General features: G+C 51.4%; 1 protein-coding gene across 6 annotated transcripts in view; it reads left to right on the forward strand.

Annotated features, from left to right (window-relative positions):
- APBA2 (amyloid beta precursor protein binding family A member 2) overlaps positions 1-25,757 on the forward strand; it is a 226,919-nt gene that overhangs the window by 32,149 nt on the left and 169,013 nt on the right. For all 6 annotated transcript variants that reach the window (XM_084771985.1, XM_084771981.1, XM_084771982.1 and 3 more), the window contains exon 2: positions 10,493-10,587. The gene's annotated coding sequence lies outside the window, so the exon portion shown is untranslated. The remainder of the gene's footprint in view (positions 1-10,492; positions 10,588-25,757) is intronic.

A 25,757-nucleotide genomic window follows, 5' to 3' on the forward strand; every position in this document is an offset into this window, starting at 1 on the left:
AACCCAGGACCAACTGTCCAGGGGGGGGGGCACCATCCATAGCGGTCTGTTCCCTTCCACGTCAGTCATCAATTAAAGGCCAGTCTGATAGAGGCAGTTCATTAATTAAAATTGCTTCTCCCCAGCTAACTTCTGTTAAGCTGATTAAAACAGACAGACAGACAGACAGACAGACAAAACGACTAGCTGTCATGCATAAAGGAGAATGCTCTGCACTGGCCTTTGTCTGTTTGGTCTCAAACCCTAGGACAGATGGCTGAGGTGCCCATTAACATACCAAAGCCAACACTGGCTTCCAGATCCTCCCCGAATCCCTCAGTCCCTACCTGTTCACAGGGTGTGGCTGGCATCCCTGCCCGTACCCTGAACTTCTCCATTCCAGGGGCTGGGCTTCCCTCCCCATAGCAGCTCTCTCCTATGTACAACTCAGCCATTTGCACTCCGCCAGTCTCTTGTCCCAGGCCACCCTTCTTGGTTGGTGGCTTCTCCTCTCCTCTCCTCTCCTCTCCTCTCCTCTCCTCTCCTCTCCTCTTCTCTTCTCTTCTCTTCTCTCCTCTTCTCTTCTCTTCTCTTCTCTTCTCTCCCCTCTTTCATCTCCTCACGTGACTCCGCTCAAGGGTCATAGCCACTCTGGACTCTCCCAGATGTCCCCGCATCTGGCTAGCCTTTTCCTTTTATCTACAGTAAACGTTCTCCTCTACCATACCTGGGAACAGCCATGCCCTTCCCTTTTTAAAATTCATTTCTTTTTCATTCTGTCTGTATTGGATAGGCACACAGACTGAAGCAAGAACTTCTTGTCCAGAAGAGGTTGGCTTTTATTCAGTGGCTCAGTAGCTGAGGCTAAAGAGGACTGCTCTCTTGATTCCTCCTGCTACGTATGTGTACCCCAGCTTCTTGTCACCCCTCAGCTTCCATGTCTACCTGCTGGCATTGTCATCACAGTAGCCTGAGGAGTGGCATAGCAGGTGAGGCTGTGGTCTAGTTCATGGCTCACTGGGGACCGCAAGACTACCACTCTGTGTGTGTTCCACTTCCAGGAGCTCTTAGGCCACAGCGCCTTGGCCTGTCCATTCCTTCTTTCCTGCTGAATGATGTGCACCCTCCTCTGATTTCAGTCCTGGGAATGTTGTCTTTCAAGCCGTCCCTGGGGAGCCGTCCCCGGAGGAGCTTGTGCCCGTCTATTTTCTGGTGTGTCACCATCAAGAGCTGGCATTGGATAACTGGTCAACCACCTGTCATTAAATCCTTCTGCACTCCCAGTGTATGCTGGGGGGCTGGTGAGGGAATAGGGTTCTAAAGGCAGACACTGTCCTTGCCTGGGCAGTCTATTGTTGCTGAAAGGTAGACTGAGCACAATAGGAATTTATAAAGTTTATTCAACTAAGTAATGATTGGGGAAGCTCCAAACTGAAAAAGGCTGAGCTCGGCCAGGCAGTTCTTACCCAGGGGAGGCTTTTTCAGAACAGACATTGAAATGATGCAAAGCAAACATTTCACTGGTTACAGCTACACAGTTGCTTTACTTGTCTATCCAATTAGAAATCTCCTAGTTACAGAATTCAATGGGTTGGCGGCTTCTGATTAGTTAAACTTTAGTTCAACAGATATTTACTAGGTGTGACCCTATTCTTGCTTGTCAACTTGACTATACCTGGAATTAGCTAAAACTCAAGCAGCTGGTTACTCCTGTGAGGGAATTTTTTTTTCTTATTTAAATCACTTGAAGTGGAAAGATGCACTTTTAATCTGTATCTTTTGAGCCTGGAAGATCTGCCTTTAATCTAGGTCATACCTTCTGCTGGCAGCCTGCATAAAGAACGTGGAAGAAAGAAGTTTGCTTTCTTCGCCTGCTTGCTCTCGTTCTTCCCAGCAAGTCCAATTCTCCACTGGCATTAGAGCTTACTTCTTCGGGATTTTGGTGTATACAGAAGACCAGCTGAGACACCCAGTCTCTCGGACTGAACAACTACTGGATTCTTGGACCTCCCGTTGGTAGACAGCCATTGTTGAACTGGCTGGACCACAGCCTGGAAGCCGTTCTAATAAATCCCCTTTCTGTATCTATATATAGATTCATTCCGTCAGTTCTGTTCTTCCAGAGAACCCTGGCTAATACAATAGGCAACAGCTCAACTTAAGTTGCACTTAGCATTTGCAAAGCAAGGAAGCAAGGTTAAGGTCATTCACTTTGCCTGCTCTGGGCAGGCTTGGTCATCATTTTAAATGCATGGTGTCTTTATAACTTCTACTGAGGACCATTTCACCAATTGCAGCACGAAGCCACCCAGGGCTTATCCTGTGTGTTTGGAGTTGAAACCTCTTTGTCATATTCTGCTCTGTGACTAATGTCTGCTCTGGGCTAACATGTTGCTGCACAAGAGGCTCTGTCCTCTTCTGGGTTTCTGTGACATTCAGTGGGTTCCATGTCATCCCTCTAGGAAGGTCAGTATTGTGGAACTTGTGTGTGTTTTCTTCCTCCGTGAGGAACGCCTTGTGATGATCCTTTAGAGAAATGGCAGCGTTGGAAAATGATATGGTGTTTTCTATTATGTCTGGTCTGTGAGTTACTTGTTTACGCTAAAATCAGACGGACTGGGCCTCCTCTAGGAGTTAGCAGTTGGCAGTCTCTGGCATTCTTGGGTGAGAGACAGAGAAGAAGCAGGATCTTTGCTCCTGAAGATCTTTGCTGCTCTTTCAGTGGTCTCACACACCCTGTTTTGCCATTTCTGACTTCAGGAAAGCAGTTCCGTCTCCAGCTCCGTCTCATTCAGTTACAATCATAGTAGGTCCCTTGAAAGGCAAACAGGGTTCGAGAGATCTGTATGCCTAAATCACTGCAAGGCCGAACACCAACTAGGGAGGCCTTGAAACAGTTGCTTTAGTCACGGGTGGCGCCTTTGGGCCCTCTGGGTCATGGCTTCCTCACGGCGCGCCTCAGTTCTTCTCTGGACACCCTCGTCTCTCAGGATTGCAAGAGGTAGGAGGTGGCTGTGTCCTTTCCCAGGGTGAGGGAAGCCAAGCTCAGAGAGGTTACGCAGCGTGCCCGGCATCATAGAGCCTGGTAGGTAGCAGAGCTGGGACTTGCAGCTCAGTTCCCAGGCCAACCTTTCTTCTCTTGTTTAGGGATGGACAGTGGCTCACTGGAATGCTGGCTGGCCTATAGGGCGTGGCCACATGCATTGTGGGAGAGAAGACAGGAGCAAGGCTAGTGTAACCCCTCCCCCCATACTTATGTCTGAAACAGCCCCCCCCCCCAACCACCATGCTTAGTCAATGTGGGAACACTCTGGTGGGATGGAGTTCTGGCTTTTTTTTGTTTTTTTAATAAGAATTATGAATGGCTGAGTTGGGTGGGCGTGGGTGCCTGGGGGCTGCAAAGAACTGGGTTTTAGAAAGGGAAATAAGGTAGTGGCCATTGCCAAGCACTGTTCCGTGATAGAACACAAGTGGTTGGCAGTGCGACATTCTGCGTGTGGCTGTGGTCGCTGCCCAGAGGGAGGCACACAGTCTCCTGTACCTCAGGAGTTCCCATGTCACCTTATTGTTCCCGTTCCTGCCAGCTCACTGTGAGAATGAATAGACACACGGTGGGAGGGGATTTTAGAGATTTTTCAGGAAGAGAGCCACCAGCCCCTCTCTTTTTTGTTGAAACAGGAAATAGCCTGGGTGTGGGTGGCTCTGAGGAACAGGCTGTCTTCCCCGCCGCCCTTCGGGAAAGCTTGGCCTGTAGCAATTGGCTATGGTGATTCAGAGAGCAGAACCCGCTCCAGCCCTCAAGGTCAATCAAGCTCCTGTGCAGCCGTGGAGCCCTGAGGGCCTGTAAGGAGGTCTAGGAGGGTCTGGCTGGACCACCAAGCTGTAGCATGGAGCTGAGCTTCCAAGTCACACTCAAGGTTTCTGGTGTATCTTGTACCGGTGCAGGGGCATAGAAGGGTTGAATGTTCATAAGTAAGTGCATAGCGGGGGCTGTGTATGGAATTGTGACTGAAGCTTGCCAGATTCTGAAGTTGGCTCACTCAAGAAACCATTGTTTTTTTCTGAGCCCTTGATCCAGGGGCAAGCCTGTCACTGAGTCCACACTCACTGGGTCACCATCAAGTCCAGTTGTAAGTGTTGGGATACATACTGAGGGATGCAGCCAATGAAAACAGAGAACTTTGGCCCCAGGGGGTGAGGGCAGTGGCAAATGCTGACTATATGGCCAAAGGTGGACATGTGTAGGTGGATGGGGTACAAGTGGCATCTGCAGGGTCTCCGAAGAGGTCAGCTATGCTGGTGTCCACCAGAAGCTGGCCTGGTAGGGCTGAGGAATGGCAGCGATCCCATGGGACTTGGGCAGAGCAAAGGACAGGATAAAGGCCAGAGGGCATGGAGGAAGACAGAGGGCTTTTCGAGCATCCTGAGGCATGTCCGGTATCAAAGCATATCAAAGCAGACCTATTCTGGGAGACAGTTGGGGTGCAGCGGAGGAGGATGGGCCCCCACTTCTGGTTGCTGTTTTACTAACAGCTTTGCGGAGATATAGTTCACATATTCTGAGGTTCACCCCCTTAAAGTATCTAGTGGTTGTATCTTCATAACATTCACTGTCACCTAACTCCCGAGCACTCTGCTGAATGAAAAGAAAAGAAAGACAGAAAGAGGAAAGGGAAGGAAAGAACACGGTCACTCCTAGGTATGGTGGAGGAGAAGGTTTATTGTAGACACGTGGGAGAGCGTAGCCAGAGGCAGGGATACTTGGGAGAGTCCAGAGTAGATGTGACCGGGCTGGGTTACGGAGAGGGGAGATGGGGGGGGGGGGAGGGGAACCAGGTACAGCAGCCTGGAGTCCCGAAGGTACGAAGTGGCCAGGTAATCAAAATGCCCTGATTATATAAGGGAAGGAGACCTGGGGGGAAAGGCAGCCCAACCCCTGGGCTGGAGAAGTTTCGGGTAGGGGGCAGGTTATGCCAACCAGGAGGACCCTATAGTAGGTAGGGACTGGCTGGGAATGCAGGGAGAACCTGGTAGCCAGGTCTGCTTTGATATGCTAAATAGGCACCTCAGCCGCTTGTCCCAGGTTTGAAACCTAATATGTATGGGTCCGGTTCAGTCACTCCCCACCTATTGCTGTGCTGACTTTGAACAGGTGTTTCATGGGTATTATTCCCATGTAGGCCTGTGATTGTTCTGCTTCTAAAGGGGAGTCAGTTTGTACTGAGGGGTTGCATCCTAGAGGCCAGGTAGAATGGACCGCAGGCTAGAGGTGAAGATGCAAGGTGGGAGGTCAAGGCTAGGGTGGGAGGTGGAGGCCAAGGTGGGGGTAGGGCTGGAAGCCAGTGTGGGAGGTGGAAAGGCTGTTGGTGGGGGACGAGACCATCTGAAGCTAGAGTCTGCTACCTCAAAAGGAAGGGCGCCCGGAGGGACCCCTGACGGGTAGTCTAGCTGGGAGAGGGAGCCCGTGGGTGTAGCCGGTCCTTACATGGAAGGGGAGTTGAGGCCCAGCTTGGACCAGCTGAAAGGCGGTAGTTGCCTGGAGGTGTGTCTTACAGGTGTTGGTTAGGTGTGGGCTCAGAGAGTGTGGGGCTGTCCGCTAAGATGAGCAGTGTTTGCTCCGGGGGGCTTGTACTACATGTCCTGCCCCTGGCCAGCTCACCTGAGGCTCACCTGAGGTAGGGAGGTACCTCCCAGTCCAAGGCCTTAGCACCCGGAGGTGGACATGGCTGTCCAGAAGACAGAAGCCAGGGGTTTGAAGGCTCACTGCTTCCAATCTTTGCTTATCTGAGGAGCCATACAGGTGTCAGAATACCCTCAAATGCCCCGCTAAAGTTTTGTCTGTCTAGTGTGAAGCACTTTATTCAACAGGCAGGAAAAATAGCTCTTTTGGAGACTTTGGACACAACTTGTGACATTTCTCTGCCCTTCTGTCCCTTTGACCATCGTGAGGTTGTTTTTAGAAAAGGAGAATTTTCCTGTTGGTATAAAACAAACTCCTAATCTCCTCAAGAGTTGAAGAAGCAGAAAAAGCAACACGTGTGAACGCAGCCACATAGTGACCGTGGCTGTTCAACGCTCCCAATACAAGGCGATATGCAGAGAGCACGTGGGTCCTGACTCCAGTGGGACTTAGCTCTGAGAGGCAGAGCTGGCGACTGGCTGGCTTGGCAGTACCAGATGAGAAGAGAATTCCCTCAGGCCCATCAGTCATTCGAAAGTAGACTTCCTCAGGGGAGGTTCTGTCACTGCCTGCTCTCCTCACTGGGCAGGTCAGCCTGAAGCTCTCCCAGAGGTAGAACCTTCCAGGCTGTAGTTTGCAGGGAAAGGCATCAGACTGAGTCTCCACCAGGGTCCTGGTCCTCTCCCCTATGTGTCCCTCCCCACTCTCTGTTGGGTTGGGCTCATGCCCTGCCCACCCCATGCTCTGAGGTACTCAAGGTTTCTAGGTCAACACTTTTTTTTAAGTGCTTTGACACTAGGACAGAGCTCTTTTGCCCCTGGAACTTGTCCGGGTGGTCCTGCCATCTTCAAAGCTATCAAAGCATGGCCAGTGAGCAGCTGTCCATACTGAGGGTGAAGGTGGGGCTTGTTCACAGACAGAACATGTCTGGCTCCCATGACTATTTGAAAGGGACAAGGGCATTTTGAAGAGGTGCCCCTGCTGCTTTGGCAGCTTGTGACAGAGCAATTCTCCTGCTTTCCAGTGAGGGGTATCAGACATTGGCTACAGCCAATAAAAGGTGGTGTGTGTTGGGGCTGGTAGGTGTCATGGGGAAAATTAAGCCGGGATGGGTAGGAAAGGTTAGGATGTATATTCTGGATTACATAGTGTGGTCAGGAAGCTAACACCTGCCCAGAATCATGGTGGAAAGGAGAGAGTGTGGACATCTGAGAGAATGGCCTGTGCAAAGGCCCGGGGGTAGCCCCCATTTGTCTGTTCAAGGAAGAATAAGGAAGCCAGGTCGTTCACGATGAGAGCAGGAACAGTGCTGCGATGTCTGTGGAGTTCAGAGGTGAAGCCTGCATGGAATGTGTAAGGGTGATGGGAGGAGATGGCTCGAGGATGTTGCTGATGCTTCACTCTGGCTCCGGGTACCAACTGGGTGGGAATTCGTGGGTGGAGGCCAGAGTGTCACCGGTTCATGCAGCAGTGGCCTCAAGCTGGCTTTCAGACGAAGAGAATGTGAGGGATTCTAGAAGGCTCCACTTGAGGCAGGGATGCCCAAAGGGTAAGTGGTGTGTGGAGGAGGCTCTTGCTGACTGCTGATTGGCTACTTGGAAGCTGGGTCATCTCGCTGTTTATATGCCTGCACTGTGTTCCCTGCGCCCTGGTTCGTGCAGTCCTATGTGTGTCAACTGACCTGAATGCCACGTTCTCTTAGTCCAGCAGAGTCTTCAGTACTAGGTAGAGAAGGGCCTCTCTGTGCCTCCTGGGAAGGAGCTGGCTGGGGACACCATGGGAACTGCAAGTGGCTGTTGTCAGTGTACCTGTTGACCTGTGTGGGTGTACATGGGGGCTGAAGCAGGGCTGATACCCAGGCTATTGCAATATTAGTGGTTGCAAGTGACGATTCCAATGAGAGGTGCAGTGGCCCTGGCCTAGGGTCCTTGAATCTTTGGAGCATGGCCTGGGCATGGAAGTTGGGTGCAATTCCATCTGGGCCTTTCCTAGTGGGCCAAGAGACCCATAGTGAGGTGAGCCATGGTGGGATAGTCCTGGGTGCAGGAAGGCGCAGGCTGGGTATTTCCTTCTCAGTGCTCTGTGAGTCAGGTATGGGGGAGGGAGAAAGAGCTGGGCTTGGGAACTGAGCTCTTTTGCCTGCTTAACAATTGTTGGGATTATAAGCGGCTAGAGTGGCCTACACTTCCCTGCAAATGTGTTTCCTGGGTGGGCCTGGAGTGTGGCCAGCCTGAGAAAGAAGGGCAGGATGCCGGGGTGCCCAGGGAGGAGGGTCGTGTGCTGGGCAATGGTACACGAAAGAAGCCAAGTACCTAAGTCCTGCTGCAGGTGGCCTGTCCTACATGGCCCGCCGCATCATTGGTGTGGGATGGAGGGAAAGTGAAAGAACCACAGGGGCCTTTAAGTCTCTCCTGGCTCCGAGGCAGCCTCTGTTCCCATGGGATGTTCCTGGAGGAAAAATGTGGATGTATTTTTAGCCTCAGGAACACGCTGCTGGTGGCACTCGCAGGTTGGTAAGGGCAGGTGTGCAGGGTGACACTGATGGGTCCCTGTGCTTGGGGAGACTGGCAGGCGGCTCCTGGGCTTCTGCTCAGGATGCATGGCCGGGAGCCAGGGGAGGCAGCCAAGGTCAGGGGGACTTTTTCTTTGCAGCCTTTTTAGTCCTGAATGATTTGATCAGCATATCCTGGGTGGGAGGAGCTGCCTAATGGGTGTGTCCTGCCGATCTTCTGCAAAGTCTTTGTGTCCCACCCCAAGGGAGACCATTGCCTTCTGTTCTGAGGAACACCCCCAGTGAGCTTCGTCTCTCTCGTAGGACATCATATACCTCACGGATACGATAACTTCCTTCTGTAGCCTTAAACCTCTCATGGCCCTTTGTGCTAGTGAGACGAGAGCCTGGGGATCTGGCTTTGCAGTGTACCACCAGGCGGATGCCCTTGCTTCTCTCTTACCCGCCTTCTCTTTTTCTATCCGTGTGCACACGCACTTCTCCCTACGCACATGCGTGTGAGCGCACACACATGTGGATATGGACATGCCTGCGTGTGGGCACACTTGCAGGGGCAGGCTCCAGGTTGATGCTGGGAATCATCCTCAGTGGCTCTTTCACCTAATTTCCTTGAGGCAGGGGCCTCTCAATCAAACCCAGAGCTCTCAGATATGGTTGATGGTGCTAGCATCTCACCATTGGAATGCCCTGTTCCTGTCTTTGGATGGTGGGATTACAGGTGGGCTTCCACTCCCAACTGCATTTATGTGGGCTCCGGGGGGGGGGCGGGTCTTGAGCTCCTGTCTTCATCCATGTAGCCTTCTCCTCAACAGCCTCTGCCTTTTTTGCTTGTTTATTTTACCTCCTTCCCTGTGTTCTCTTCTCTTGGAGGCAGCAGATGAGGTTTGCTGGTGCTGAAGTATTTTCAGCCTTTTAAAGGTTGGGCCCTGGTGGGGCCAGGCAGATCCTAGTGGGGGGACAAGGGGGAAAATGTGAAATACAGCTGGGCCAGGTGCAGGGCAGTGTTGCTACCAGCGTTCAGGGAGGGATCCCAGTTGGCTTTTGAAGAATGAGTAGAAGTAAGTGGGGGAGGGGGAGGGGGGAGGGGATTCCATAGGAATAAACGTGGGGACACTAAAGATGGCGGGAGTGAAGATGTGATGCACAGCACAGGTGGGGCGAGGCTGGGAGTGACACCCGGGCTTGCACACCCAGGCTTTGCACACTGGTTCAGAGTCCGCATTCTGTCAGGCTTTGCTGTCTTTCTATCTACACCCAGAGTTCTTGGGCAAAAGCAGGTTTCTCACACTCACTGTGGCAGGTCAGGCACAGGTGTGGCTTGGCCTATGTCCCCCCCCCACCACCCCTGACCCCACCGGCCTTAATCCTTAGACAACATAACGGATCCCTGAAGTTGGCGAGGCTTCTTCTGGTTGACCTGCTCTACATGCAGGGCAGAAAACATGTCCTGAGGAAGCCATAGGAGAGAACCCAGCAGTGCTCTGCCTTACAGCTCAGAGAAGCATTGGTTCCCTGGGCAGCAATTCCGTTGACAGGACAGAACGTGAGGGGAGGAACCAAGGGCATGTGCAGAAGGTGGTGCCCAGCTCGGTGCCTGGGACCCAGCATCCTCTGAGGCTCCGCCGCCTGTGCAGGCTTCCCCGGCTCTCGCTGGAGCAGAGCTAAGGTGGGAGCCAAGATGCCTGTCTTTGCAACTCAGAGCTGAGGAAAGAGCAAGCCGCTCAGGGAGGACAGTGTCTCTTGCCCACCAGGTTGTTCTCCCTGAGCACGGGGCACTTGAGCAAGGTCACTGTTCTTTGCAGGGTCTCTGGTCATTGCATTTTGCAGAAGCATCCCTCCCACACATCGCAGACACTGTTTTAAGAGAAGTAACTTGAATGGCACAGAGCTCTGGGGCTCGTGTGGTGTTTTGCTGCTTTGGGAAGAACATGCTAGGAACAGAGCCTTGATGTGTGGGTGGGGTTTTGTGGGGAGGGCTGTGGAGCTGTGGGGCTGTGGAGCTGTGGGGCTGTGGGGCTGTGGAGGGACGTTTTAGCTAAGTTCAGGATCTTCCCGTAAGAGAGTTTGAGAAGTCTATCCCCCCACATACTCAGCATGGCTCCAGACTATAGTCCAGTTAGTGGTCCCTGCTGTCCTTTATGTGTGACTGTGAAGGGCTCCCCTGAGAAGGTCAGGGAACGCGTGACCCACTGTACCCCGTGTTTCCAGATGTTGTCTGCCGTGGGACATATTCAGGTTCTGACTCCGTCCTTATCTGTGAATTAGTGGATTGCCTTCCCAACCCGCTGACAGACACGCTGTTTGTGATCTTCCTGTCGCAGTTCTCCGGATATTGAAGTACTGCTGGAGCGCTGCGAGGTGACCCCGTCGACACAGCCAGGGACAGGGAGAGCTTTCCTGTGTGTGGAGACTGCTGGTGAGTAGGATGCCTATCCCAGCTCTGGCTTCTCCTGATGTGCAACCAGGACAAGTCCTCATCAACATGCTGAGCGACAGCCTCGCCTTTCTCTAACAAAACACTAGCACGTCCGTGCTGGGTGGCAGCGTCGTCTGGTCTGAAGCGTGTACTGCTTCCAAGGACCTCTCTGGGTTCCTGGATCTCAGGATGCTCCAGTCAGTCCCTTCTGCGAAGTGCTCAATGCTTGTGCAGGGCATGCTCATGTCTTCCTTTGAGGCCTTCTGATATTTCCTATGCTGCAAATACTATATGCATACTTGTTTTATTGTTAGGGATGTCAGGAAACACAACTGCCCATGCTCAGTATGGACTGGGCCGCTGTAAGCCTAATACCACAGCACAGGAGGCCAACACTATGATGTAGGGAGACCACAGGCAGAGAAAAGGCCAGGCTTCGCCCGTACCATTCATGTGGTCTCTACTGCTGCCTGGAGGGTTTAGTAGGTGGGAAACATTTTGTGGTTCGAGGGCTTTCTGGAATAAAAAGAGTTTTGATCTGTAGTTGGCTGAACCAACAGACGGGGCACCTGCATTTGCAGAGGGCAAAAGACACAGAGGAGAACCAGTAAGCAGGTCTTCCAGTCGAGTCCTGCCCATGGGAACTGCTGCTCCCGCCTCTGCTGTCAGGGTACCGCTCTCTAATCCTTCATGCTGTGTTATTGGAGATCCTCCGTCCTGGTCAGGGGTGACGGGCCCTGGGCAACCATCAGCAATTCCAGGGTTTCAGGAAGCAGGAGCTGACAGGAAGTGGACAGGGCCCCTGTGCCCTGTGTGGCAGCAACAGGGTTTTAACTTGTTCCACACCCAGACCGTTCATGGGTGACTCAGGCAGCCAGGCCAAGGCGCTGTTGTTGTGGGTAGGCCCCGCCGGCAGAAGGCAGGTTGGAGACTCTGCAGAAAGTCCCAAGCGAATGGTGCAGGGCCCTTGGGCTGGGTCTGAGGAACCTGGGACTATGGACATATGTGAAGATGTGTCATCTCAAGGGCACCTCCAACTGGGGAGTGACAGTAGCCAGTTCAGCTTATTTTCAGCGTGACATAGTGCCACAGGCTGAGTGTTTTAAATAGCAGGAGTTTATATAGTCTCTCCATTCTGGAAGCCTGAAATCCAAGACCAAGGTGTTAGTAGGGTGACTTCTTCACGGGCTCTACGGGAAAGGGCTGCTAGCTTGCCAGTCATCTTTGTTGTCGTTTGGTTTGTGACAGCACAGCTCTGTCACATACTTTTCTCTTGACATGGATGTAGGAAGGTAGTGTAAGATGCATGCATTTCTGAGTCAGAAGGTTAACTCAAAGGCCAAAACCAAGAAAGGCTGTCCTGTGGACCATCCGGGATCTCCCCAGGGATGGTGCAGATCCCATCGAACAGAAAAAAAAAATCAGTCAACTAGTAAAGCCTCAAGGGTCCACCCCTCAGAGAACTCTTTCCTTTTTGTAGTAAAACCATGTCTCTACCTGAGCCGGCTCTCCATCTAAGACTGTATTTACATTTAAAAAACGATTTATTATTTTTATGTGCATTGGTGTTTTGCCTGAATGCGTATCTCTGTGAGGGTATCAGATTTCCTGGAACTGGAGTTACAGACAGTTGTTAGCTGCCACGTGGGTGCTGGGAATTGAACCTGGGTCCTCTGGAAGAGCAGCCAGTGCTTTTAACCACAGAGCCATCTCTCCAGCCCTCTACTTACATCATGATTATAAGTCCATGATTCATTTTTAATAACCTGTGCTTTCACTACTGTGTTCTTTGTTTGGGACAAATAGCAACCATCAGTAACAAACCCACCCAAATGACACACAACAGCAATCACATCAAACACCTGAACATTGCATCACAGGAGATGCGATGCCAAGCTCTGTCTCACAGGACAAACTCTCCTTTCACTTTAGATTGTCATCAATCACACTAGTTTCTGTTCCCGTTGCTGTGATAAAATAGCCCCATAGAAGGAACTTATTTTGGCTCATACTTTGAGGGTTCAGTTCACCATGGTGACAGAAGCTGGAGGCACACGCTTGCATTGTCTGCAGTCAGGAAGTAGAGGGAGGTGAATGGCACACATCAGTAAGCTTTCCTTTTTTTTATGCTGTCTAGGACCCCAGTGCAAGGAATGGTGTCACCCATAGTTTGGATGGCTCTTTCTCCCTCAATTAGCCTAATGTTACAAATATGCCCAAAGATGTGTGTGTGTGTGTGTGTGTGTGTGTGTGTGTGTGTGTGTGTGTGTGTGTGTGTTGCATAGGAGTAAACCTTCTTTGCATTAGCTTGCTTTTCTACTGTAGAGGCAGATTCCAACCCTACACTGGTATTTATTCCCTTGTTACTGTGACAAAGAAGACTTTACTGCATAGCTTCCTCATCTTGGAGCTATACCTTCTAACCAATGCACTTCTGTAGTTAACTCCCTAGTGCCAGGGAGGACAGTCAGAACCGTGCTACTCCGACAAACACCTCCCAGACATAAGGTGTAAGCAGCCGTTGTTGGCCGCTCTTCAGTCTGCCCTCGCACGGTCCCTGGACTACCCAGACTGAACAGGTCTTTTCAGCAGCTTGGATAGCTCTTAGAACTTTGATAAGTGTTTTCCAGTGGGACATGCATATTGTAATTTTTTTTAAAAGACATAATGTTATCACATACTTACTGGGCACGGGGTGGTATAAGCACAGACTTTGCACGTGCACTGGGAAATGAAATACTCTGTGAACCCACCTTTGTTTATGGGGTGGTCTTGGAGATGAACCAGCAAAAGATGATGGCTGACACTAGATCTGGTGAGGGGCATCGGGGCTGTGGACCTCAGCCCTGAGCATGCAGATTCCCTGCTGTCGCCCCCACCTAGTGTCCCCTCCCCTCCAGTTGTTCTCCCACAGAGCATCGCTGGCCTCCCAGCGGCAGGCCCTCCTGACTCTTGCTCACCCCTGCTCTGCTGGGACCTTGTCCTTTGGTAGTTTTGGAGGTGACTGGCAGGAGGGTGCTGTTCAACCCCCACCTCCTGCAAATGTCGGGCTCATCACCCTGTGCTGTTGCTGCTTTGGTACCCTGCCAAGGGAGACCAGTGTTTCAAGAGAAGACACAGAAAGATGTTGCCTGCCCCTTCCTAAAAACCAGAAGTCAACATGGCCACTTTTGGCTTGCTCCATCGCCCACTTTATGTGTGAGACCACCTAAGGTGGGGCATCCCATACACCAAATCTGTCCTCAATTCCCTGGTGCCTGGGAGCTCTGAAAGCTGGGCCTCCCTGGCTTTCATCTTAGAAGGCTCACTGGTACATGTGCTATTATTAGTAAGGTTTTTACATTGGGGGAAATACACATAATACAGAAATTTACCATTAGCCATCTTAATAATATTTTTAAAATTTTACTTGGGGTGTGTGTGTGTGTGTGTGTGTGTGTGTGTGTGTGTGTGTGTGTGTATGTGCATGTGTGTTGCATATACATGTGAATATGGTTGTGTGCTCCCATTTAGTCCAGAGGTTGATGTTGGGTGTCCTCCTCAGCTGCCCTCCACCTTGTCTTTTGAGACAGAGTCTGTCCCTGAACCCGCTCACTCGCTGATTTGGTTAGCCTGACTGGCCAGGCAGGTTCCCAGGAAGGGTTGTGCACTGCCACAACCTGGGTTTGTTAGGGTCCTGGGATCTGAACTCAGGATCTTTACTAACTGATCCATATCCCAGCCCCTTACATTTAGTTTTTTAAAATGATGCATAAATGTAAAACTTGTCCATATTTATGGTGACTGGGGGGATATTTTGGTAAGATGTACATAACGTAATGTTCAAACTAGGATAAACATCTATCTCTTTAAACATTTGCGTCTTTTTATGGTATTCTTGTAGCTTTTTTACATATCATTTTAGTGTGTGTGTGTGTGTGTGTGTGTGTGTGTGTGTGTGTGAGAGAGAGAGAGAGAGAGAGAGAGAGAGAGAGAGAGAGAGAGAGAGAGAGAGAGAGAGAAGAGTTTGTCAGGCTTGGTGGCAAGCCCCTTGCCCTGCCGATCCATCTGGCTGGCCCTCTTTCTGAAACACACAGTACATTACCGGCCTCACCTTCCCTTTTGTGTCACAACATGTTTCCGATCAGTGCACCTACTTCTAGTGACCATCATTCTACTTTCAACATCCGGGAACTCAGCTTCTTAAAAATTCTACATGTGAGTGATGCCAGGCGATACTTATCTTTTTTTTTTTTTTTTAACCTGGCTTATTTCAGTTAGCGGAATGATGTGTAGTTGCATCCACGTTGTCTCAAGTGACAGGAATTCATTAACTTTCGTGGTAGATGGTTGGTGTCTATTCTGGCTTGTTATCTGTTGCTGTGATAAACACCACAGCCAATAGCAGCATGGGCAGGAGAGGACTTATTTTTGCTTACAGGTTTTGTAAATCACGGAAGGAAGGCAGGGCAGAAATCTGGAGACACAACCTGAATCCAAGAGACCTTGGAAGAACAATTGCTTAATGTCTTCACTTCCAGGCTCAAGTTCAGCTACCTTTCTTACATAGCCCAGGGCCCAGCTGCCTAAGGATGGTACCGCCCATGATGGACATGTCAGTTATTAATCACACATGTCTACAGGCTAATCTGATGGAGACGGTTCCTTAACTGAAGGTCCCCTTTCCCAGGTGTGTCAAATTGACAACATTCAGAGTGTCCAGTAGTATAAACTGTGTTAGCTTTATGTTGCTGTGTCAGAAAACCTGATGAAAGCACTTAAAGGGAAAAAGATTTATCTTGGCTCATGTTGCCAGAGGGATCGCTCTGTGATTGGTGATTGGCTGGCTCCTTTGTTTATGAGCCTGTGGGGAGATGGAGCATCAAGGCAGAGAGCTGCTCAGGTGATGGCAGCTGAGGGGAGCGGGGAGGAAATGAAAGACAGACAGAGAGGCCACAGGGTCCCAGTGTAACCTATAAGGGCATGCCTCCAAGGACCTACTTCCTCTAACCAGGCCCCACTTCCTGAAGTTTGTGCCACGCCTTACTAGTGGAGAGAAGTCGGGCATGACCCTTTGGGCGCATTCTAGATCCAAGCTCTAAGAGATCCATACCAGATCTTTTTTTATCCGTTCCTCAGTTCAACTGTTAATGGTTTACAGCATCTGTCCTGTTCTCAGTGCCGGGAGACCTTCTTCCCTCTCTGGTTACACCAGGAAGCGATTACCCATAAGCAGTTGCTCCTCCCACCGTGCTGCCCCTCGCTGTCTCTGGAGCCTTCCAGCCAGTTTTCTGTTGGTGTGGTTTCTGGCTGTGATAGACATGCTGGCTATCGCCTGTTAGGAGCCAGCAGCTGTGGTCCTTTGTGGCCGGCTTCTTGGACTGACCTCAGGCCGCAGTGGCGGAGCCTTGAGGTGGTGTAGGGTGTGCGGAGGGAAGCCTGCTGCACTCTTCTCATGCGTCTCCGTCTTCACACAGTCCTTTTCGTGCAGCCGGTCCTTCACTGACCGTGAGTTAGCCCCGATGATGCTGTGAGATTGGAAAGCATGCAGTCTGAGACCCAAACTTCATGAGTTCAGAGTATAGATTATCTGATGTTGGTTAAAAACCATCACACGCAAAAGCGGCTCCGTCACCAAGTGTTGAAGGCCATAGGAAGTGAGAAACAGTGTCTGCTTTGACATTGGAAAAGTAGGAAAGTCGTAAGTCAACCCATCATGGGAAGCACCCTCGTGAGGTGAGACAGGAAGACTGTGGGGTCCCCACCCTCCCCCAGCTCTGAAAGGAAGAGTGTTTCCCACTCTCTACCATGCCTCCTCTCAGACAGAACCTGGCAGAGATCTGGGAGTAAGGTTTGGATACTAAGACTTGTGGCCTGTCCTGGGAGTCTACTGCTCCAGTTGGTCAGGTGGCTCTGAGGTCATCTGTCTCTTCAGATCCAGGGGGAGGGAGTGATTTGAAGTCAGAGATCATAGATAGATCTAAGAAAGTACACTGGTTCCCCTTTTTACATGTTGGGGGGGGCACTCTCTTTAATTTTCTTGGCCATTTTCTGGGATTGTGTTCTTTACTGGAAGGATCATCTCCATTCACTGTCTGTCACTCATCCCTTCATGAGTTCCAGGGCACAGAACTTGGACTGTGGGCTGATTATTATCTGGACATTTATGTGAGAGTCTGACAAGATCTCAAAGACAATTCCCTGAGTGCGGACTGACAGCGCCAGGACATGCAGTCTGCTAATTGGAGCGTTTCTCGTCCGATCGGTGGCCTTAATGAACTTGACTGCTTACTGGTTTAGCTGTGGTTATCTTTTGGGGTTCATGTGCTGGATGACTGGTCCCCAGCATGATGTTGGTGAGGGGAGTGGACTCTAGCCGGCCTCAGCATGACAAACATGGCTCTGGCAGGCCCTAGCCTTCTCCTCCCCCCTTGCCTTCTGCCTTGCTAAAAACCATGAGGTCACATTCCTGAAGCTGGCCACCAAGGTCTGTCCCCTTATTTGGTCACTTCTTCCTCCTGAGGCTGACTACCAAGGTCCAACCATCAAAGTATTGAAGTCCAGCAACCCAAGGCTCCCATTGGCTCACCTAATTAACATGCCCAATCAAAAGTAAACACCTCATCCTAACACAGGGTTTCCCCTTTTACCTTTATAAACTGCCATTTGCTTATGGGCCATGTCTGTCCCCTCTGTATCCAGAGGCAGTCCTCTGTTTCCCTCTGGACAAATACCCCTTCCCCTCTCCCTTGTTCCTTTACCTCCTCCTCCCTTGTCCCCTTGATCCCTTATCTTTGTCTCTTATTCCTTGGCTTTTGTCCCTCTGGGACAAATAAATCTCCTTTATGTTGAGAACTTAATCTTGGGATGTCCTGAGCTGATCTAATCCCTTTAGTGAGAGAGGGTGGAACTTAAGAGGTGGGGCCTTCTGGGAGTTTAGCACATAACTGGGACATGTCCTTAGAAGGAGCCGATGTGGTTTTCATGGTACCCTATGTACTTCTTGTGGTGGCGGTTGTTGTAAAGTGAGTCCACCTGAAGCCCTCGGCCTCATTTGCATGCAGTGGTTTCCTATTCTTTACCTTGTTCTGGTGCAGCCAATGGCGCTCTTATCTGAGGCTGAAAAGGTGGAGCCACTCAGTCTTGGGCTTTAAGCATCTCAATTTATGATCTAAACAAACCTCCTTTCTCTGTAAAGTACATAGTCTCAGGTATTTTGTTGTAGTAAGAGAAAAGGTACTACGGCAGCCTGGGGGTGAGAGGGTCTCGGAAGTTTTGAGGAAGAGGAGGAATCAGCCCGTGGTCACCATTTTCAAATGCAGGACTATGGTACCCAGCTTCTCTCACTGGGCGCGTTGATCTTTGTCCTTAGAAAACATCCCTGAATTTGTGCTGAAATCACCCCCTAGCGTCGGTAGCCCTGGTTGTCACAGGAGAAGGCGGCTTTTCTGTGTTTGCTTCTGCATTTTGGACTCTTACCCTCCTTTTTTTGTACAAAGCTTCCATCCACCCTGTCCACAGCCCTACTGCCTTGCTTCGGCACTGTGGGATGCCCCACTCATCCAGAAGAGCAAACTCGCCCCCGTTCCCACATCTTGTTGATTTGATGCTCATGAACAGATTTCAAGTGGTTGCCATCTGCTCTTCTCTTAATTATTTTCCCTAATTCCGTCAAAGGGAGGAGGAAGGACATTTTCCTAAACTCCAGATCTCATCATGGAAGTGTGGCTCTGTCGCCCACCATGGCGGAGGAGCACAGCTGCCGTCCCCGAGGGCAGGGAACCAGAAGCTGGCCCCTTAAACCTACTTGGGCCATGCCCCTGCCTGTTGCCCAGCCAGTGCTGCAGCAGCTCCCTGTGGTGCAGAACCTCTGGGAGTCGGCCTCACCCTCCTGCAGAGGTGGCAGAGACTGGGCGGGGCTTCTGTGGTTCTGACCAGGGCCCAGGCAGTCACTGTGAACCGCTTGCCCATGGGGAGTTTTGTGGTTTTGTGGACACCAGTTTGAGAGCTTTGTCGGAGAAGCTTGTGTGGCTCCTGCTGGTCCTTCCCCAGGGCCATGGGCTGTCACTGTCTGATAGGGCCTTGCACCTTCTATTTTATTGGCATTTATCATCCACTACGCTGGATGGATGCGAGGAGCATTCCCATCCCGTCTCCGCCCCCTCCTCCCTCCCTGCCGTCCCTCTGCACATGTCCTGCAGGCACACGCTTCCTTGACCAGGGAAGTCAGATGGGCTTCAGAGCTTTCTGCTATGCAGTAAGAGTCTCAGCTGCTTCCAGCTGAGAGAATTGTTGCTTGGTGATGCCCTGCCCTAGAAAGCAGTGGCAGTGGAGGGCCGCACATGTCCCCCCTGCCCCCTGCCCTCCCCTGCTTCTTCAGCTGCCTCCCTTTTTGTCATTGGACCTGCACCTGATCATCCCTTCTTGCCGGTAGATGAGCCTGTGGTATGTACACTTTGGCCGCTGATGGCCATATTGGCCCTTTCAGTACCCAGCCGGTATTTAGTTCTGGTTTCTTTTGGAGGAGATACCCTGAGACTAACATGCCGAGAACATATTTAGCTTGGTGTCTATGCTCTCTTTGTCCACCCCAGATCCCTCAGCTGGCCCTTTGAGATGTCCCCAGGGAGAACTCTGTGTCCCCAGATGGTTTCTCTCCAGGCAAAGGCTCTTTAGCCCAACAGGGTATGGCTGGGTGCCACCTCCCTACTCCGGAGGTTTAGGAGTAAGCCCTGAGACACTGGGGACTTGGCACTTGGCAGTTAACTCTAGAAGCCCGACTCAGGAGGCAAAGCCAAGCCCTCATCTCCTTCCTGGGTCACTGATCTTCTTGTGGTCTCTAGGTCAGGATCTTGGGAAAGGCAGCCTAGGACATCTGCTCTCTGGTGCTCATAGCCTCTTCTGGCCAGAGTAGCATCCTGGGCCACACTGGGCCACACTGACCACTGTGCTCCACCACATGGCCTCCCAGGAGAGACTGCCTGAGCTGTCTGTTCTCTAATTCCTAAATCCTCAAGATGCCCTAAGAACTAGAGGTTACAGAGTTCTATAACCTATCCTCATTGCTCTCAGAAAGGCTGATAGGGTGACCTGGCATTCCTGTCCCCTCTATCTGGGACCTCACATTGCCACCACCGAAGGCTGTAATCACCAGCCTTTCTGGCATGGCCTTCTCTCCCTCATCGTGGGGCTGGGTAGCCAGCCTCACTGTGTGGACATGGCACACGGTGTCACTTCTAGATTCACTGCTGGACTTCCTGGGCTCAGCAGCTGTTTCTCCTCCGTGGGTCTGGAGGGTCCTCTCAGCTCAGCAGTGTCTGCGCATTACCTGGGGGTGTGGTCTGCATCTGGCTCAGAGATGCAAAAGTTATATTTCTATCTGAATTAGCAGCAATTTAAAATAACAGCACCAGTCTGAGCTGTATGGATTTGGAATCCTATTTGCATCTCTGGAAGCCTGGTGCACAGTATGTATTTTGGGAAGTTATGTTGGGATGAATGCACGAGTGCTCACATAGGGGGAGTCTCCGCGGGAGAGCCTCCGTCCTGGCAAAGGGGGCATCTGGGACAGGTCTGCAGCAGCTGGCCCTTCCCCGCCTAGCTCCTGCATCTCAAGGCTGCAGGGAGGCAGCCTTGGAATCCAGCCTCCTTTCCCAGCTTAGCAGGCATCTCTTGCTCATCCTTAGTGCCCAGGATGGTCTGCAGATGCCTGGAGCCACCGACTGTGCTGCCTGCACATAGCTGGAGTGAGGGACGTATTAGGCACAGCAGGAGGCCAATGATAATGAGTAACCACACATTGCCACAATTCATTCACAAGCCCTGAAGTGTTCGCTTCGGGAATTTCCCATCTGATGTTTCCGGATGGCAGCTGACTGTGGGTAACTGAAGTTACAAAGCTAAGTCTCCAAACAGCTGGGGTTGGGTAACTGGGCCGCCAAGTAAGTCCTAGGGGGAAAAGCTGACATGGGATTATGGTGATAGTCCATGGAACAGGGCATGATGGGTGCAGGTGGGACACCCCCCCCCCCCCAGACTATGTTCACACTTGTCTACCCTTGCAGTGGCCTCTAGGGATCCAGCTGTCGCAGATGGGTCAGCTTCCCCTAGGGCTCCAACAAACTGGCCAGCCGCTGTATCCTTAAGGCAGTACCTGAGGGGACAAATATCGGCTCAGGACCCCCCCAAGACCAAGTTCTCAGCACAGAGGAGATTTTTTGCCCCAGAGGGGCAGAGGGCAGGGAATAAGAGACAAAAACAGAGGGAGAGGAAGGACGGAGGGAGGGGAGGGAACAAAAAGAGGAGGAGAGGTATTTGTCCTGGAGTGGGACAAAAGACAGCCTCTGGATAGAGAGGAGACATGGCCCATAGGAAAATGGCAATTTATAAAGGTAAAAAGGGAAACCCCGTGTTAGAATGAGGCATATTAATTAGGTGAGCCAAAGCAGGGGGCGGGGCTTCATTGCTAGCCTTCAATACTTTGATATCTGGACCTTGGTAGTCGGCTTCAGGAGGAGGAAGTGGCCAAGTAAGGGAACAGACCTTGGTGGCTAGCTTTAGGAATGTCATATAAAGGTTTTTAGCAAGGCAGAGGGAAAGAGGCGAAAGGGTAAGGCCTGCTAGAGCTGTGCTGGGCATGCTTGAGCTGGCTGGCGTCCCTTCGGTATCTGGGTGTGGAGACAGCCCCCCACTCAGGATTTCTGAGTGTGGGGCATGTGGAGCACCCCGCTGCCTGCACCATGGTTGGGTAGGAGGGGGCAATGGCCCTATGGAGCTCAGAGGCGGCCCTTCTTCTCTGAGCACCCGTGAAATGTGCCTTGTTGAGAGTCTGTGTGTTGCGGCTCCTTCTCACGCAGCCCCCATCACCGTTGCAGACACACACTGGGTTCTGTGACAGTGGCAGGGTGGCTTAGCCTCCTCTGGGGGGCTGGGGCTGGAAGCTTGGGCCCTGGTGTGGTAGAGTTAGGAGTTGGGAATGTCTAAGGGGTGGGTTCTAGTGTCGATGGTGAGGTTGTTGGGGGTGTGCCCCTCAGAAGGGATTAGGGAATGGAGAATCGAGTGACTACTTAAGTGAATGTTGCAGAAGCTGTGGGTTCAGCTCTCACCACTCACTTTAGGTGACTCAGGACCACATGTAACTCCAGCTCCAAGGCAACCAGTGCCCTCTTCTGGCTTCAGCTGGCACCTGCACTCATCAGCTAGTTCACCCAAGAGTTGATTGCTATACAAAGAATGCCTCTGGTCCCAACTTCCTAGCTTCCTTCCTTCACATGTGTACCTTCCTTCTCCCTCATACCCTTTTTCCAAAGGCTGAATCAATGGACTGGTTTTAGACTATTTTAAACTATGAACTAAATTAACCTTTTTTTTTCCTTCATAAACGTTCTAAGCCTCTGGCATTTGGTTGTAGCAACAGAAAACATATTTCAGATGCACCAAGACTCTCTTCAAGCAAATCCTGCCCTATGAAAACATACATACTTTGTCCTTCCGAGTCTGACTTATTTTGATTTATATGAGTGTCTCTAGTTGTATCTATTTCTAGGGACAGTCTTATTCTTTCTGGAAAGTTGGTGTAGCTACTGTCAAAGTCAGTGCCGGTGGTCCTTTAAGACTAAAAATAGAATTGTCACTCAACCCAGCTGTTCCTCTCAGTGCTCCCCTGAGGGACTCTGGGTTAGCACATCACAGAGACACTCTCAGAGCCTGGGTTACTGATTCAAGATTCCCAACAGCAGAGTCAAGAGCCAGCCCCGCCGCCAGTCAGCAGAGGAACACAACTGCTGCAGCTCTTATACACAATGCTTCTGTCGTTTTGATTAGAAGCTGCCGGGCCCCACTAACTGAATGGAGGCCATGTTAAGTCAACTTAACCGTATTCGGTGCCTAGGGAGGAGGTGGAGGTGGCTGCAGTCCTGCCGCACCAGTCCCTCCAGAAACATCTCCCTACACGCTCTGCCCTGGAGAGAGCCAGCCTGGTGCCTGACACCTCTCCTCCTGTTTCTCCTCTTTCCTGAGGTGTTGGGCATGAGTGCTCAGGCACCTAAGAAGCCTAAATCCAGGGTCCAGAGTCCTTGTGCCACCTGTTCTGTTACTTGACCAGAGTCTGGGAAGTGGGGGTTCCATTGTTGGTCCACTAGAGTAGAGCAAAGTGTTACACACATCCCCCTTAAGACTTATTACAAAAAAAAAGGGGGGGTTGTTTTCCTTTTTCCCTCAAAGGGTGATCTGGGATATAAAGAGACTTATTTTTTCAGTGACATGTTTCTTTGAGTTCTCGTGTGTGGCTCACAGTCCCTGGAGCGCAGGCATCTCTAAAGGAGGTCAAGAGCCTGGAAGTGGCCTGGCCCCGGGCTTCTGTCACCTGGTTCATCTGTCCCCGACTCTCTCTGCCATGCCTCTCCCTGCTGCCATGCCCAGCCCTGGCCAGATGGTGACATGAACTAGTCCAGTCAGGTGTGGATGGGGAGCTGAGCCTGCAGGAAGGGCTTTTTGTCCTGGGGGCGGGGTTCTAGGGCCAGAAGGACCATCGGCCACAGGACAGGACAGCCTGATAGGTCGAGGAGGACCTGCTTGTGAGCCCCAGTGTGCATGGACAGAGGCTATTAGAGGCCTGTGCCATGGGGGCCAACTTGGAACACAGGCCAGGAAGGTTGTTATAGTTTGAATGGAAACGTAATCAATAAAGTAATATGTGGATGACTTTTGAGAGATAACTACCATTATTAGATTAGGTCATCAGGGCTGGTGCCCATTTTGGCATTTGTATGAAGAGGAAGAGAGACCCAACCTTGCACTTCATCTCCCCACACAGTGCCCCCTGCTATGATACAATATAGCAAGCCGACCCCCACCAGATGCCAGCGCTGTGCTCTTGGTCTTCCCAGACTCCAGAACAGGGAGCCAAATAAAGCTGTCTCTCTTTTTATTAAGCTACCCAGCACCAGATATTTTGTTATGGCAATGGAAATTAACCCAACCTCAAATAAGACTGAGGTCGTGGGTTGTCATGTAAATCCAGCCAGAGGGCCAGAACTTGAGGGCCAACCTGGGGGGGTGTGGCTGGAGTATGTTGGATGTCCCTTCTTCTCTCAGCATAGGACAGATAGGCTAGGCCTGCCCGTGAGGGACAGCTCACCTCCACTGAGAATACAGGGAGTCAGGATAGGAGCCAGTGAATTAGGGACCTCTAGTTGTCTAAAAGAAGACAGGGTTTTTTTTTTCTTTTTAGCATATTTTGTGCTACTTTACTTCATACTCCCTGAGAACGTGTAATTCCCGCAGACCATTCATGAGATGAGCAATATCCCTGTCTGTTCCACCCAGACGGACAGGAGGAGTGTGTGTGTGTGTGTGTGTGTGTGTGTGTGTGTGTGTGTGTGTGTGTGTTTGTGTGTTTCCATCGCTTTCCGGAGGCGTGGCTTGGTTTCCTAGCATGCTCATTGGCTTGTTTGTAGAGCGTTGACTGACAGTCCCCAGCCAACTGAAAACAGAGCATTCAATGCAGTGAGTTGGACTCTTTGGGATCTGGGACCTGGGGAAGACTGGGGCATTAGGAGGCCCTGCATTGAAAAGCGGACGATGCTCATTTTATGCTTGTTTCTCCGGTGTTACTGCTTGTTGTTCCCTCCCAACCCTCTCGCACATTCGCAAGTTCTAGTCGGACATCACTGGTACAGGCTGAGGGCACTCAGTCCTGAGACCACTGGCCATGACCTGCCCGAGCAGCTCTCCGTGGGACTTAGGTGCCAACCTGCTCGATGACAGGGACGCTTCTGCATAGCAGGTGGCACCAGGTCTACACCCGTGCCAGAGTCCTTTGGGCCTGGCTAGACGCTGGTCAAGAGTGCTGGTCCACCGGTTCTGTGTGTCTGAGGGCAGAGCGTCCTCCAGGAGCTGTGACAGTGCCAATTACGGGACACCAGGCCTGGACTGGGTGCTTGACTGACAGGCTCTCACACTGCCCCGTGCTCTCTGCCCTGCAGAATGGAGCAAGGATGCAGAGGGATGACGGCCAGTGTCTTGCAGAGCCCTTGGCCTTGTGTGTGAAGGGACTGTGGTCTGCATCTGCCGGCAAGTGTATGGGAAGCACAGAGGCCCTGGTAGAGCTGGGGTTGGAGGCTTCCTAGGATGGTGGGTTCAGGGGCCCTGGGAGAACAGAGAGTAGATGAAGGTTCATAGAGGACCAGCCCTGTCTACTCCTCACAGTGATGGCGGCCAGTCTGAGCCTCAGTTGTCCTCCCTCTAGTCTGTGAAATGGGTGGAACAGAAATGCTCATCTTACAAACTTGTTTAGGCAGAAGGAGGCGCACAGTGTGTGAGCTATCATTCCCACCATCCCTCTGGGACAGTAGCTCTGTATTTTCATTACGTGTTGGTGATGGGCTGGTGGTCACTGAAGCCTGTGTTAACAGGGAGATGGCCTGCTGCCAAGATGGGTGTCAGAAGATGCATAGGGGCGTGTGTGCTAGATATGGAAGGCCTGTCCTGCTTCCTCCAGGTCCACATGGGCTGGGGATGCTTTGTTCAGGGTGCTGAGGGGAGGAAGTGGGGCTCATACTCCCTGCAGTAGCCATGTGTGAGTGTGCAAACTCTGAGGGACAGGAGCCCCCCCCCCCAGGCAAGTTTGCTGTGGAGTTGCTCATACATTGCAGAACATGTTTGGTGCCTGGCTGTGAACATCCCTGGCAGAGTCAGGTGGAGCGTGGCCCCTGTGGGATGGCCACACCAAAGAGGAGTATGACACAAGCCCAAGGTAGTGATAAAAAAAAGCTTCAAGTTGACAGCGATTTGAAATGAAAATGAAATACGTGGATGACTGCTCACACTTAAACCACAGAGTCCTGTAGTCTCCCCAGGCCCTGAGGTAAGCACTGCGGGTGGTGGTGTTCGGATTGTGTGGTTAGCATTTAGGATTTGGGGGTTTGATAGGGATGTTCTCCATCTTCAGAAAGGGAGACAGGATATTTTCTAGCAATTAAAATTCTCAGAGAAACATCTTTCCTTGTTGATTATTGGTGTGTGTGCATCTCCATGAGGACTGAGCATGGTGAAGCTCTTGAAGGGTGAGATTGTGTCACAGTGTTTGAGCGGGTGGGGACAGGAAGTGGTCTTCGCCCGCGGCTGAGGGGTGTCTGCTAAGGAGGGTCTGGCTAGCTGTGCCCACGTTTGGTGTGATGGATGGATGTTAA

Source organism: Acomys minous (assembly GCF_964271855.1).
Source record: "Acomys minous genome assembly, chromosome: 2".
Classification (NCBI taxonomy): Eukaryota; Metazoa; Chordata; class Mammalia; order Rodentia; family Muridae; genus Acomys; species Acomys minous.